This window comes from Sinohyriopsis cumingii, chromosome 1, assembly GCF_028554795.1.
Source record: "Sinohyriopsis cumingii isolate HCF-2022 chromosome 1, ASM2855479v2, whole genome shotgun sequence".
NCBI lineage: Eukaryota > Metazoa > Mollusca > Bivalvia > Unionida > Unionidae > Sinohyriopsis > Sinohyriopsis cumingii.
This window is the reverse complement of record NC_142961.1, coordinates 84,388,991-84,403,989: the sequence shown is the minus strand read 5'-3', so window position 1 is coordinate 84,403,989 and position 14,999 is coordinate 84,388,991.

Genomic DNA, 14,999 nt, shown 5'->3' with positions numbered 1-14,999 from the left:
CTGTTCCCTTCATATCTGCATGGAAGGAGATTATGATGCTGCGGAGTTTTGGGGGGCAACCGATTTTACTGAGAAGTTCAAAAAGGCCCTTCCTGCTGACCAAGTCAAAGACTTTGGTGAGGTCGATGAACATCATGTAGAGTGGTTGACCTTGCTCTCTGCTCTTCTCTTGGAGTTGTCGTAGGGAGAAGATTATGTCTGTCGTCGACCTGCCTGCTCTGAAGCCGCACTGGGATTCCGGGTACACACGGTCCGCCAGCAACTGCAGCCTGTTGAGTATGATGTGGACGTACACTTTACCAACGATGCTCAGGAGTGAGATTCCTCTGTAATTATTACAGTCACTGCGGTCGCCCTTGTTTTTGTAAAGGGTCACAACTGTGGCGTCGCGCATGTCTTGGGGGACTGCTCATTCCTCCCAGCAGAGGAAAAGTAGATCATGCAGTGGTTGAAGCAATGTTGGTTTCCCACGTTTGATAGTTTCGGGCGGGAAGCTGTCACTACCTGGTGCTTTGTCGTTTGGGAGGTAGTCGATTACTTTGCTGAGCTCCTCTAAGGTTGGCACTTTGTCGAGCTCCTCCATGGTGGGCAGATTCTTTATGCTGCTGAGGGCTGCATCGGTGACTGACGTTTCTCGGGAGTATAGCTCTGAGTAGTGCTCCACCCATCTGGCCATCAGTTGCCCACGGTCTGTGATCTTCTCTCCCATCAGAGATTTCAGGGGAGCAACCCCTTTCACTGTAGGGCCTAGAGCCTTCTTGATGCCACTGTACATACCTCGGATGTTTCCGGACTCAGCAATGCGCTGGATTCCTTCACACAGTTGTTGGAAGTACTCATTCGCGCACTATCTAGAGGTGCGTTGGGTGTTGCTTCGGACACTTCTGAGATCAGCAAGCGTCCGTTCATTAGGTCATTTTTTGTAAGCTATGAAGGCTTTTCGTTTCTCCTCGATTAGTGGTTAAATCCTTGATAGGTGTGCGTTGAACCAGTCCTGACTGGGACGTTCCTTCTTGCCAAACGTGGACATGGCTGTACTGTAGATGGCACCCTTCATGGCGTTCCACTTGGCTGTGGCATCGTGCTGTGGCAGGTCCTGGAGAGCCTTGTCTAGGGTGAACACATACTTCTCCACCTTGGAGGGGACCGACATCTGCGCAGTGTTTATGCGAGGGCGCCCTTTTGGTTTTGAGCGGTGTAGTGTGTGTGGTTGTAGTCGCTCCCTGCTGATCACGAGGGCATGGTCGGAGTCGCAGTCTGCACTGTGGTAGGTTCTGGTGGAGAGGACGCTGGTAAGGGCAGAGCGTCTGGTGATGACCAAGTCGAGTTGGTGCCAGCGATGAGACCTGGTGTGTTTCCATGACACTTTGTGTTGTGGCTTACACTTGAAGGTGTTTGTGACGCACAGGCCATGGTAGGTGCACAGCTCCAGCAGTCTCTGCCCTTTTCGTTGGTCTTTCCAGTGCCATGATATCCGAGGCAGGTAGGCAATGACTCGTGGTCAGCACCTACTCTGACATTAAAGTCGCCAAGGAGGAATAGTGGTTCGTGTTTGGGGCATCCTAATGTCTGTTCGTCCATTTGTCCATATAACTGATCTTTTGTGTCTTCTGAAGACGTGAGGGTGGGGGAGTATACACTGATGATGTTGACAGGACCTGCAGCAGTGGTGAGACGGATGGACAAGAGACGCTCAGTGCCCCCTGTGGGAGGTTCAACCGAGGCTAGGAGATTGTTTTTGATGGCGAAGTTCCTCAGGTTCTCGACCCTTCCAGAAGAAGATGTAGTTTTCCTCTCTAAGTGAGCCACTAAAGGCGAGCCTGGTTTCCTGGAGGGCAGCTATGCTGATATTTAGTCTGGTGAGTTCTCTATCGATGATGGCCGTCTTCCTTGCGTCGTCCACTTCCCTGAGGTCGTCGGAGATGCATGTGCACATGGTGCGCACATTCCAGCTTGCGAATCGATGAGCTGGAGTCTTCTTTATTTCTTGTTTCTTTTGTCTGGTGTGGAATTTTCGTCTGCTTGCCATGCTGAGCAACACACTGAGCTCCATACACCCACTGGAGCAGGCAGACGATGGCGGGTCAACGCCTTATTGACCGGGGGCTGCCCGGCTTGAGGCGGGCGGCAGTCGGCCAGTGGGACACGATGATCCCTCCCACCGTCAAAGCTGATCCATGGCGCCCCTTCCCTACGCCAATCGGGTATGACTTGTAACCCGTAAACTGTCAGCTTCCGTGTTGTTTCCTCACTCACTAGCGAGACTGGAGTGACCTCTCCAGGACGCAAGCCTGGGCATGGAGTATGGAGATCCTGGGCTTCCCAGATGTCAGGATCCCCTCTCGTTTTTGCTGGTGGGGTCCAAAGGAATGCTGAGCATGACATTTGGCACCAGTTTGGATGCAGGAGCTGCCGGAAGGAAGTCGTAGTCGACACCCAGCCGCCTTGGGGGCTCCACTCCGGATTTTCTGTCTGGGTTTACTCCCGTAGCCTTTCCTTCCCCTAAAGATATCCACAGGGCAGTGGAGCCATCATCCAATGGATGGGACTTGGTGAGTTTTGAATCAGCGTTTCCTTCTTCTAGACGAACTGCCTGACAAGGCTAACGAGCTTCATCTGCCCGGGCTTGGAGTCAGAGTTTCCCTTCTCTTAGAATGGCTGCCTGCCAAGGCTAACGAGCCCAGTCTGCCCACCCAGTTATACCGCCGGGCACTCGGTCGCGCCACACAGCAGGCTATGTGAAAACAGGGGGCCCCGTGTGAAAGTGCTGCTGTGGACACAATAGTGTAGGATAGGCCATATGCAAGTAACCTCCTGCCCAGCAGAGCGAGACAGTGGTCCTGCGGCGATCACTACACCTGGAAAGGAGAGGCTATGAGAGACGCTTCACTTTCCTTTGGCCAGCAGGACGTCAGGCCCAGGCCTCGCACACACCCCAACAACTACTCTGTATCTGTCAATAAAGTCTTGTTTTGGCGCAGCCAATCCACACCTCGCTCGTGCCCCACTGTTGATTAGTCTTTTGAGTAGCATTGCTGAATTGGCCTTTCTTGCAAATGTTTTCATTGTATTTACAAGCCAGGCTTATTGGGTTTTGATCCCCCTCCACATACACACACTTGAAATTAATTTCCACATAACGAATGTTTCAGTAGGTTGAATTGATACGCCAAGCACAGAGTTATTTTGTCGCAAAATATCCATTTAAATTATTGCACGATACTGAAGCTATATGACAACATACATTTCCCTTCCCTATATGACTCGTCATTATTAGCACAGATGTTGCATTGTACAACACCGATAATGTCCAGTGATTGCCATTTTACGGAAGACACATTTCTATCATAGGGCTTAATTGTATAGTCACTGAAGTTGTCAAAATTCTATCACTCATTAATGACACCTCAGAGCCGGAATCAAGATATAAGTTGGTTTTTGACCAAGCAATGTCCATAAAGTAAATTATCGAGTGGGATTACCGCCATACTAATATGCGTGTATTTTGTAATCTTCCTTGATGCATTATTATAAATAGCTGCTTGCAAGTGCTACTTTCGTAATTATATCTATGTATATTGTGTTCTTCATTGATGCGAATATAACGTAGCAGTTTTTCAGTGCTACTTTCCTTCTGCGTTATTTTCAATGGCTGCTTGCAAGTGATACATTCGTAATTCGAATCGTGAATTTTCTGTTCTTCATTGATGCAAAATGTAAATGGCTGCTTGCAAGTGCTTAGATCTACTTTCCTTCTGCGTCATTGTGACTTACAAATGCTATATCAGTTATTACAAGTTTTAATATTCTATTTATAAACTTGCTATCTCACAAGCAACACAGATTACACTTTCTAATATCATGATTATAATGTAGCATGAAGCACGTTGCAAGTCAGCATCACGGAAGTTACCATAAAATAATGCCTCATTATGACAATAGATGGCGCTGTGACACGTCAATTTCTTAACATACTACTACTTCCGTAACACTAGCAACAAGAGGCTATACCACTTTATGGCATGACTGGGCATCTTATTTAAAATATCAGTCAAGTTATATTACCGCATTACAGTCAGCTGATTTCTCCGAGTATTAACATTCGGAAGACAGGTGGCCTGCAAGAAACACAAACAAATTAAATGAATCAAATTGTATACAATTAGATGTATTTACACAATGTTATATTTACGCTGACCATTCCCACCCCAATTTTGTTTCGATATTTTATGGGTGCAATTTACCGAGACCGCACGGTGGCAGAATAGGGTAGCCTCTTACATGCTAGGTTTAAGGTCCTAATTTGTTTATATATTCTCATTCACAATGTTATCAATTTAGAGCATGTTTATTATTTTAGAGTAATGCAGTGCAAATTCTTTTTTTTTTTTTTTTGTATCAGTAAAGACCACACAAGGTTTGAGCAAATAGCTGATAATTGCATCGCCAGGCCATACTTTCTATTTCTTGTTTATTCATGATTTACGGATATATTAGGTAAATATTTAAATTGTACAGAATTCTTGTATATGTATGGCATGGATGATTATGCAATAGCCAGCAAGTATTGTCACTAGTTGTCTGTGACAAGTATCTCATATTTCCAATTCCAACACAATAGCAAGAGGCAAATGACTTGAAATACAAAGCATATACTGTAGTATAGATATATACTAAAAAAATATGAACTTATTTCATTATTTAAGAAAATAAAATTCTAATAGTATGAAATATATTTTCTCTGTCTACACATAAAACACATTTCCATACAATTATGAGATGCTTTATTTCCACAGATATCAAACTGGAAACTACATTATTATTATTATTATTATTAAAAATCATATTAATCCATATATGAAGCGATATTTTAGTACAGTTAAGATGATTGATTGTAAGGTACTTCACTTATAAAACATCAGACGCCTTTTGTAGCAATTATAAAAAATATAATATATTGAATATAAATAACTTTGCTATCGCTGCCAGTAACCAGCTCAATTTGTTTTTATTATTACTGCTAAAATACAGTACCAAACTTGCTTGATACATTTGGATATGAAATTAATATAAGAGTTTTTAAAAAATAAAAATCTTTACATCTATGATCTACATATGTTTTCTTCTAGAAGAGTAAGACACCTCGCATACTTTTTAAACAGCTTCTAAAGTTTTTAATTCTATTCACAACTCAGGCTGTTGTAGCATACATCATCCCCCCCCCCTTAAACATATTCATTTGTCTGTGATTTTATCATTATTTTATTATGTTCAAAATATATAAGTTAATATTGTCATGACACAAAATTATCAGCACATGACATCTATGCAATAAAGCAAAATAAATAAATTAAAACTATATACAGCCATGTGTTAGACTTTTCATGGTTAATATTAGAGAAAAATAAATATTTAATGTAAACCGGCATTCATAAAAACAATAATGTCAGAAGAATTAGTCTAAATTAAAACAAATCATACAGACTGACAATTATAATGAACAAATACATGGATTGTATTTTTACATTGTTCTTATAGATTTATTTGCCAATCCATTTTGTTTTTCACTTTCACATGAATAAAACATGAGAAAAGGCAAGGTTTTCACACAATTTGGCTTATGGATTGGACATACACTCATGAATGCATATTCTGGGGAATTAAAACTATAAATTCTGGATTGGCCAGACTCATTTACTTTTGTATACCACATACATTTGTACATTATGTCTCAAGAACAGTCAGGTTATATTCCCTTGTGTCTGTGTCAAGAATTAATCCCCAAAAACATTCCATTACTGGATCTGTATTCAATATACCCACTGTATAAAACTAATGCTCTCTTTTTGGAGAATTTATTTTGCGGGCAACAAAATAAGTTGTTTGCACATGCTATGGGCAAGAAAACATGAAAAAGATCGTATCTTATTCGCTAATTTTCTATTTCTGATGCTTTGACCTTCACAGAACTATTATAAATCTACACCACTTCCAACTACCTTCTCTCCAGTCGACCTTCCGGACATGTTTGCAAATTTCTTCCGTGACAAAGTACAAACCATTAGAGATAAGCTTGACACCACATTTTCAATTGACTCGTCGTCACTATACAATTGGGATACAGAATTTGAGCGGCAACCATTAGCAGCATTTGAACCTGGATTTCTATGGATTTCGTACGTACAATCCTGATGAAGAGTGCACCAAAGTCATGTGAACTTGATCCAATTCCAACATCACTGTTGCTTGAGTGCTTAGATCCAGTATTGCCTTCACTAACTGATGTTATTAATACCTCTCTCTCTCATCGGGGGAATTCCCGTCATTTTTCAAAACTGCCATTGTAAAGCCTCTGCTGAAGAAACCAACACTAGACCATAGCGATTTAAAGAACTACCGCCCAGTTTCTAATCTTCCATTCATATCAAAAATCTTAGAAAAGGTTGTTCTATCCCAGCTTTTATCTCATCTGAATTCAAACATTCTTTTTTTAGCAATGTACAATCTGCATATCGCCCTTGCCACAGTACTGAAACTACTCTTCTAAAAGTAGTAATGACATTCTCTCTGCTTTGGACAGCGGAAAGATTACAGTCCTCACCCTCCTTGATTTGTCTGCAGCATTTGACACAATAGACCATGATACATTACTTCACCGTCTCCAGCATGTATTTGGCATTCATGATACAGCCTTACTGTGGTTCAAGTCCTACTTGGTCAACAGGACACAAATTGTGTTTGCAAATGGAAAATACACTCCAGCCCAGTTGATCTATATTGTGGTGTTCCACAGGGGTCTGTTCTTGGACCTGTTCTCTTCATTCTATACACTCAGCCGCTCTCAAGTGTCATAGATCATTATCCAGTGTCTCACCAGTTGTATTCTGATGACACCCAAATATACAAGTCTAGCCACCCAACTGAAGTTGATGCTACCATCCAAGGTGTAGAGAGGTCCCTTAGTGATGTGAAATCATTGATGACATGTTAACAAGCTGCAGGGGGCCCCGAGTGGCCGAGTGGTCTAAAGCGTTCTTCGTTACGGATCACTGCCATCTCACCTCTGTCTGCAGCGGTTCGAGTCTAAGATTCAGCCAATGTGGGTATGTGAGAAAGCTTGCCAGTAGCTTCTCGTGGGTCGGTGGTTCTTTCCGGGGTTTTCCCGGGTTCTTCCTCCACCATTAATACTGGCCGCCATGTATAGCCTATCGTGTGCTGAAAAATGGCGTTAAACCCCACAACAACAACAACAACAAGCTGCAGATGAATGATGATAAAACTGTGGCCATTCTGATCACAACACAAACACTTTCTCATTTACATATTTTACTTCAAACAATAAATATCAGCAACAACAACATTAAATTCACACAATCAGTACGAAACCTAGGTGTTACTCTGGACAGTACTCTCACACTACACCAACATGTCATGAACATATGCAAGACTGGATATCTTGAGCTGAGACGCATCACCTCCATTCGCAAATATCTTTCAGCTGATGCCACTAAAACACTTGTATGTTCAATAGTACTTTCAAGACTGGACTATTGTAACTCAATTCTGTCTGGTTCTTCTCAATATCTACTCCAGAAACTTCAAAAAGTTACAAACACAGCTGCTGCGATCATACTTAGAGTACAACGATCAGAACACACCTCCCCGCTGCTCTGTACCCTACACTGGCTATCCATTCGATCCAGAATCAAACACAAAATTTGTTCTCTGTGCTACGTTTCATTGACGGAATCCAGTCCAACATACCTATCCGACCTCACCCACGTGTACACACCAGCAAGATACTTACGCTCCTCTTCTGACAATCGTATTATTCCCACTATGAAAACAAAGTCATATGGACAACGTTCTTTTGCATACCAGGGCACAGCAACGTGGAATGAATTGCCCACTGAACTTAGACACAAAGACACAGTGATCCCATTCAAGAGAGCTCTCAAAACTCACTTATTTCGACTACAAGAACAAACTTAAAGACCTAATAATGTTTCCTACCTTAAATATTTTCAGCATGTTTTTTATGTTTCTAATTTCATGCTGTTTGTTTTTGTAATCATATCATTATATATGTTTTTTTCATTTTCTTATAGGTGTTGTCTAATGTTGTAAAGCGCTTATAGCTTCTAAAGATTAGGCGCTATACAAAGTCCTCATTATTATCATTATTATTATTATTATTATTATTATTATTATTAACCTGAGATGAAATTTTAAATTTGGCCTGTTATCCCTAATATATAGATGCCTTGGAAAAATAGATAAGGTAAGTTCCTTAATTTAAATGACTTAATCACCCAGCAGAGAGAGAGAGAGTGATATTCATAAATAAGTTAGTTTCTTCACAGAATAATAGAAGCTACTAGCCAATCTCTGCCTGCAGTTGTAAGATATCTGAGCAGAAAGTAATAGCTACTTTATAAGCATGCAAGACATTTTAGTGTGAGTTATACGCTCCCAAGTACTATTCCTCAGAGAATACACAAGACTGGGTTTCAGAAAGTGAAGTCACAGAAGTACCAGTTTGTTACTGTGTGAAAAATGGGGTGATTATGAGAAAATGGAGACCACATGATCTACATGCTGGTGATGAGTGGTCAATGAGCAATCAAACTGTTGTTTACAGGAAATTCATAGTCTAGCCCATAAAACTCCTTAAGCTGGTCATTTTGGTGTCAGAAAGACTTATCGCAAGATCCTGGTTCATTTTTATTGGCCGAAAATTAAAAGTGATATTTATAAGTACCGTATCTTATCACACTTGTCAAATGATAGAAAATCCTGATTAGAATATATCTAAGGCACATCTGCAACCTATCCCTCCATTTATTTGACCATTTGACAAGCCATTCAGCAGAAAAACGGTAGCCTGTCGGTTCCTTACCTAATACCAAGCCACTCAACGTATATTTGTTGACTATAATGTGTGCATCCTCAAGATTTCCATAGGCTATTCCTTTTACGAACACTAAAGCAAAAACTGTTGTAAAAGTTTAGGTAACATTTTTTAACACTTGTTTGCCACCCCAAATCTGTCCAGCAATTTTATGTTTTATTATTTCCAACAACTTATGCATCCAAACACTTTAATTTTTCTGCCTATCACCCTGCAAATCATGGGGCTAGCACATGACTGTCCGAAAACACTCTTACTTACCCAGGATACATGTATACAGTTGTATTGAATCAAACCTTGAAAGAGACAGTGATCAGTAAAATCCTGCATTGCATAAATATCGAGTTATGATCAGGAGAAGTTTTTCCCCCATGTTGGTAATTATCACCAAATGAAAGACTAAATGACTACCCTAAAACAGCAAAAGACTGTCCCAAAACACCCTCAGCTATTTAGGAAACCTGTAGGCAATTGAATACAATCAAACCAAATAAAAAGACAGTGATTAGTAAAATTCTACCATGTACAATTATCGAATAAGATCAGTACAGTTTTTCTCGTGTTGATACTTGCTGAAGGAAATACCCCAAGACTCCAAAAACACGCTTATCGACCCAGGATACATGTATATATTAGGACAGAATTTTTTAGTACAAGTAACAAGATTTAAATTTTCTCTAAATTGTATTAAAAGTAAGTTTTGATTAAATTATATTGAAAGTAATTTCTATTAAAATATATTGAAATTAAATTTATTTATTTCGGTATTATTATCATATACTATTTAACAATGATTGCGCCCTTATGATCAAATACGAACCATCTTATACATACATTGTCCTGTATCTCAAGACAGCAAAACGTACATTCGCTAGGTTGCGTAAATAGAGTTAGATTCCAAAGATTTTTCTAGAGGGCAAATGCGCTGATCTTGCACAAGTACCTACGTAATAATGTACATAGACTCAGACGATAATCTCTAAGAGACTACGAAGCTCACTTTGAGATTCTGGCCAACGCAAAGAACTAGGCTCATGTCCATATTTGGCTTTGACCTAAGAACTGATATAAACCCTAGGGCACGTCAGTTTGCTCGCCAGAAACAAACAGCTTCTGTCTTTGCAGGTAAGATAATCGTCTATGTACAATTTTTCATAGTATAAGACTTTTTATATTTACTTGTAATTATATTGTTGATTATAGTAAAAAGCAACGTTCGCTACCAACTTCACACTCAGTAATAGTTAATTTAGAAATAAAATACTCTTCAAATAATAGAGTTTAATATGTTGACATTTTAAAATAAATTCAGTAACATTTAAATTACAGTATTAGTCTTAAATATTGAATTTTAGATTCTTTAGCTATCGTGAATTTATTCGATATTTAATTATCAGTATTATATTCTAAACGGCAGATATTATACAATATATGATGTTGGTAACTGAAAGAATATCGTAGTATTATATGTATCTCTTATATCCGTAATTTAAGCTTATGTAGTTTGACATTGGAATGTAATTTTATATGTTGAATATTTCAATAAAAGTTTGCTCGCCTGAAACTCAAACAGCTTCTGTCTTTGCAGCTGGGTCCCCTACCCTCGCAGGCCAAGATTCCCCAACATATAGCTGTATTTACACCGTTATGAGTAGCACCCTCTTTCAAGAGAGCCAATAACTCTATTCTTTTCTCTCTCTCTCTCTCTCTCTCGCCATGGGCAAAGACATTTCTTAAATAAGCATCATTATTCATAACAAGAAGTTGACGAATATCATGGGACAGCTTGACCAAGAGTTTACGAGAAAATCCGTCTCATAAAAGCTGGTGGATAAAACTATTTTCTTAAATGATCTTCATTCTCGTAAAAGTTGATGGACAATCCATTCTCGTAAAGGCCTATGGATAAATCGTTTCTGACGGATAAATCTTTCATCACTTCGTAAAATATACAATTACAATAACTTATTGAAATATGCAGTGTTGGTACTCTCTGTCTCTGTCTCTCTCTGTCTCTCTGATCATAGATAGTTCACTAAATTACTTTTATATTGCAAAGAGCAGCACGCTTAATAAGTCAGTATCAAGAGTCACTACATTCATATTAAAAAAATTATTTTAAAGTTTTTTTTATAACAAAAAAGATAATGAGACAAAGATCACCTGAATAATTATGACCTAAGAGTGCTATATTCATATTTGTTAAATTCTTGAACTAATTGATCATTTTAATTGGTTTGATAATGCTAATAATTACAACAAATAAAAGTAAAATACCCTGTAACATTGTCGTTTATCTCTGATTATCTCCACTTTTAGAGACAAAACTTTTAAAACCAGTTTTAAAGCTGTTTTTTTTTTAAAAACAAAAATACATTCAAGGGTCGAGGTTCTGTACATTAACAATGCAAATTAAGTATTGGAAGAGAATTGTACACTAAATCTAATATTTCTAATCGCAAGTAAACATTTTTATCAGGATATGAACATGATTTTCCACAATTTTGCGGCAAAATATGTTCCAAAATTAAGATTGCGATGAGAATAAGAAAACCTTTAGGAATGCTTAATTTTTTAATAAAATTTTACCTATAAACTTTTTTTAAATGTGCTATTGATGTTGCTCTGAAATATATTATTTTCACCTAAGCTTATGTCCAATAGTATCACTGGAAAAGATACACGCCTGTGAGATGAGTCAAAATGGGTGATGTACAATACGATCCATACAACCAGGGGTCGTATGATGAAAGATCGTTAAAAATAGTGTGAGGGAACCTATCATTGTAGTTTCTGATCCTTACTTTACAAAAATAACTAATGTTTCCAAAATAATGAGAGATATCAATAAGAAGTAGATTTCTTAAACGGTGAAAGTAAATACTTAGTGCGTCAAAACTGGGGTTGAACAAGATGGACCACCCTGCTGCAGTACTTGCATTTTTGTTTTCGCAAGGCAGTATAAATCACTTAGATCTTCGAGAAAGCACGTGGTTTTAGAGAACGATTAAAACTTAGTTGCTAACGTGCACCTTAAAAAAAAGGACTGTAAGAGTTACAATGTTTATCGACACAAAATGAATGCCGTCAAGCTAAATGGGGAGCTTTAATTATTTCTTGTTAAGGTGAACGTTTAGCAATTTAGAGCGGCGTCTGTTGTCATAATGCCATATTAATTCTAGTATGCCATTATGACAACAGATGGAGACACGAGTTGGACAACAAAGACGATACTGAAAAAACTTAGTTTTTACATTATTGCAAGGCCAAATCTGTATGAAAACAGCGGTTAAAATGATGTAATTGTAATATGACAAGTTTATAAACAGAATATACGAAACTTGTAATAACTGACATAGCGTTTACCATACGACAAACAACAGAATAAATTCAGTAGCTGGCAAACTGCAAGATACAATGACGCAGAAGGAAAATAGATCTAAGCACTTGCAAGCAGCCATTTACAGCTTGCATCAATGAGGAATAGAAAATTCATGATTCGAATTATGAATGTAGCACTTACAAGCTGCCATTGATAATAACGCATAAGGAAAGTAGCACTTGCAAACTGCCATGTACAATTTGCATCATAGAAGAATACAATATACATGGATAGAATTATGAAAGTAGTACTTGCAATCAGTCATTTACAATAATGCATCAAGGAAGGTTAGAAAATACACGCATAGTACTATGGCAGCTATCCCCCTCCATATTAAATAGCCCTTTATTGCCTTTGTCTGATTGATGACTGGAATAATCACCGGCCTAGGTCATGGTTCCTGATGCATAACAGAATAGCACTGAGGTTATGGTGCCTGTTTCCTTATCTGAAAGGGGACCGGTTTAGTTTAAAGGTTGCACTTGGATATATTTCTCAGCTTTCAATGTGTCGAACCCGCTACCCGCTTCTTTTCAGGGGAGCAATTTCACTGGCAAAAACCTCGACTCAAGTTCGACGACAACAAGCAAAACCTGTTAAGACGTACCGGATTGTACACCAGCTAGCTGACATTCCAGCAGCACCACACTTCTACCAGACAAGAGCTTACACTAGAGGGCATTCATGCAGATTTTTCGCCCCCTTCACCACAGTCAACGCATACAAGTTCTGTTTCTTATCGTCAGGAATCCCCCGTGGAACTCCCTACCATTCAGCCTAGTCAACGCCAATTCCATCGATGCTTTCAGAGCAGGGGTTAGCGCGTAGATCGTTTAGCGACACACCGGGGATGTTTTTGACCTGTTTTAGCTGTACTTGGACCTCCTACTACATGTACATAGTTCACATCATGTGCGAGTATGTTCCAGAGGAACTCAGCACATTATTATTATTATTATTATTATTATTATTATCATTAGTAGTATTAGTAGTAGAAAAAGAAGAAGAAGAACAAGAAGAAGAGGAAGAAGAAGAAGAAGGTCATTATTCATTTCTCCCTAAAACTAATGAACTGTTATTTTTTAAAGCATTATCTCCATTTTGTCCAAGTATCAATCAATATTGTCTCGACTGTTCCGTTAAATATTTGCTTTTCCCATAGTCCACAAAAAGAATTGTTTTAAGCTCTTCAGATCCACTTCTTACACCAATGACGTCGAGTGGCCTTATTTCTGCTATTCTCCCTATTATCAGAAACATGACAAGCATATTCTTCTTATACCCTTTATTTGCTGCTTCATGTGTGTACATCTACCAATGAATATAATGCACGTATATCTTCTACATCTAACCCTTTATTTGTGGACACCTCTCGGACCTTTAGCTACATAGCTACGAGGATTTGAGGTAACCCCCTTTGGTCCGAAAATTTTAAAGGAGTATTAAATCTGTATATATCCCCCAAAGCCAGTCGTTGAGGGTATTATAAAAAATCAAAAACATTTTGAACAACAATTTATTTAGATATTTTTTTGCGACTACGGTTCACTATTTTTTTTTCTGGGGCGTACTTGCTTGGGTGCCTGTCGTCAGGTCCAAATTCTATTCCACTCCACTTACAAAATATCGTTCCTACTCCATTCCTTAGGTATTGTTACAAGCCAGGGGTCTTTACTTGACCGAGCGGTGTCAAACCCTGGTGCGATTTCTGCTAGAAGTCATAAGTTTACCCCAAATTTCCAAAGACTTCCATACAACTTCAGTTGTAAATTAGAAAACCCGACGTGTCCATTCTATACATAAATTGTACTCTAATCAATGCAAGATCACCACTCTCACGACTTGCCAAATATATACCAACTGCATATCTGCATGGTTTCTCTTCGTTAGGTTTCCGTACCGCCAGCAGTTCACGCCGTAGATACTATAGAACTATCCCCTAACACAGATAACTATTTTAACTCCGCCACCTTAGGCCAGCCAATTCATGGTATCCAGGCACATTGCGCCAGTACAACTACACCACATTTGCCACCATGGCGACATAAACAGTATCCACCGAGTCCCATCTTATTGATTCCATTGTGTAATTTACCGGTTTCCTGCCGTAAATACTGCCATTGCAGTCACACCACAAATTTACACCACTAGATTTCAATAGGGACTATGGTACTCCAAAGACACTCTCATTCGGTTTGGACCTGAATTCACTACTAGTGAACCGTGGAATCATGGAAGCTCACTAACACTTCACTCCGTGACGTTTGCTCCTAGTAATTGGCTAATTATTTTGGGCAAAGGAATATTTATATTGCACTGAATTCCAATAATCAGACAAGTAATCACAAAAAGCTTAGAATTCCTTAAAACGAGGCGCTATAACCAGATACGCTTATTCGATATTTATTACAGTATTTCACCTATTGACTGGTTTCCTCGCCCTTATTAATTTACTTTTAATGATCCTAGACAGGGATCTTTTTCGTCCAGTGTGTTTGTTAGTGTTCTGTTATATGCTAAAATCAGTATTTTTTGTATGAACTGATATTCAATGATCGAATCTTCTGTGATTGTTTCTTTGTTTCATTTTTAAGCAAAAAAGAAACGTTTAAACCAAAGACGAGAAGTCATCATCTTTAATGTTAAATAATGTGTCATTGGGTGAGGATTTTTCGTAATTTTTCTCAGTAAAAAGGCAACTTGATT